General features: G+C 39.5%; 1 protein-coding gene across 1 annotated transcript in view; it reads left to right on the forward strand.

Annotated features, from left to right (window-relative positions):
- DLAT (dihydrolipoamide S-acetyltransferase) overlaps nt 1-2,040 on the forward strand; it is a 31,790-nt gene that overhangs the window by 25,278 nt on the left and 4,472 nt on the right. The gene's annotated exons all lie outside the window — the stretch shown is intronic.

The following is a 2,040-nucleotide window of genomic DNA, read 5'->3' on the forward strand; positions in this document are numbered from 1 at the left end:
CCTTCATTTATTTGTTCATGCAGCTATTTAACAAATATTTATTGAACATACAGTGTTAACTGGATTTTGTGGTTGTTCCGTCGCTTAGTCATGTCTGACTCTTTGCAATCCCATGGACTGCAGCACTCCAGGCTTCCCTGTCCTTCACCATCTCCCTGAGTTTGCCCAAACTCATGTCCTTTGAGTCAGTGATGCCATCCAGCCATCTCATCCTCTCTCACCCTCTTCAGCCCTCAGTCTTTCCCAGCATCAGGGTCTTTTTCAGTGAGTTGGTTCTTCGCATCAAGTATTGGAGTTTCAGCATCAGCCCTGCCAATGAATATTGAGGATTGATTTCCTTTACGATTGACTGGTTTAGTGATGAACAAGATAGGAAACACCATCCCTACTCTATTAGGAATGTTTTTAAACATTACTGTAGTAACAGGATAATTTAATTAAGAAAGCAGTGCTGCTCTGTGACACCCTGGGCAGAGCCCAGCTGTGAGCTGCCGAGTGTCACTGTATTATTAGAGCAGGTCCCTATGTTCGTAACTGGCAAAAGCCTGCTGCCTCGGGCCAGCTTGGGCACACTGAGGGGTTTGGTACCTATAATCTCCAAAGAGCTTGAGTTCTTTTTTCATGTGAAGTTTTAACTTTTTTAAGTTGAAGTATAGTTGATTTATAATATTAAATTAGTTTTAGGATTATGACATAGTGATTCAGTGTGTTTATGGATTGCACTCCCTTATAAGTTATTACAAGATAATGGCTATAATTTGCTGTGCTCTATATTTGTTGCTTATCTATTTTATACATGGTAGTCTGCATCTGTTAATCACATATGCCCAGTTCGTCACTCTGCCCTTTCCTCTCTCCTTTGGTAACCACTAGCTTGTTTTCTCTGTGAGTTTGTTTCTGTTTTGTAAGTATATCCACTTGTATTATTTTTTACAGTCCATATATAAGATATACAGTATTTGTCTTTCTCTGATTTATTTCCTGAAGCATAATATTCCCTAGGTCTATCCATGTGGCTGCAGGTGGTAGAATTTCATCCTTTTTTTATGGCTGAGTAATATTCCTATGCGTGTATATATGTGTGTGTGTGAGTGATTGAGATGTCCGTTGTCTGTTGATGGGCACCTGGACTTGGGTTGCTCCCCTGTCTTTAATTGGTATGTTCGTTTTTCTGGATATATATACCCAGGAGTGGAATTTCTGGATCATATAATAGTTCTATTTTACTTATTTAAGGAACCTCCATACTCTCTTCCTGTAGTGGTTGCATCAGTTTATTGATGCATTCTCACCAACAATTTATAATTTATGCTTTCTCACCCTTTTCATCCTTGCCAACGTTTGTTAGCTTTTTTCCTAATTGCAGAACACTTTAGCAGGGGCCCTTACACAGACAACCCCTAAGGAGATCCTGATACAGTTCAGGAGTTTGGGAACTTGGTTGGGGGGGAAATATAATTCTTTTTTGGTAATCTTTATTGTAATATTTGGGCTTCCCTGATAGCTCAGTTGGTAAAGAATGTGCCTGCACTGCAGGAGATCCTAGTTCGATTCCTCAATCAGGAAGATGTGCTGAAGAAGGGATAGGCTATCCATGCCAGTATTCTTGGGGTTCCCTTGTAGCTCAGCTGGTAAAGAATCCACCTGCATTGTGGGAGACCTGGGTTTGATCCCTGGGTTGGAAAGATCCCCTGGAGAAGGGAAAGGCTACCCACTCTAGTATTCTGGCCTAGAGAATTCCATGGACTGTATAGTTCATGGGGTCACAAAGAGTGGGACATGACTAAATGACTTTCACTTTCAGTGTGAAATTTAGCATTTTCTCCTATTATAGAGAACAAATCAAAGAGGTGTTTTAATACTTGTGCTGATAACCAAATAAAATCGAGTTGTTTTTATATGCATTGTAGTTGTTATGGATGTCTTAAAATATATCACTACTTCAAAAGCATAGCCATAATTAGATCTGCGACAAGACTTTTGAAGCACATATATCACAGTTTTGTTTTTTGAATAGTTCAGTAACTGAATTTCAGTATA

The sequence above is a fragment of the Ovis canadensis genome, chromosome 15, assembly GCF_042477335.2.
Source record: "Ovis canadensis isolate MfBH-ARS-UI-01 breed Bighorn chromosome 15, ARS-UI_OviCan_v2, whole genome shotgun sequence".
In the NCBI taxonomy this organism is placed as follows: domain Eukaryota; kingdom Metazoa; phylum Chordata; class Mammalia; order Artiodactyla; family Bovidae; genus Ovis; species Ovis canadensis.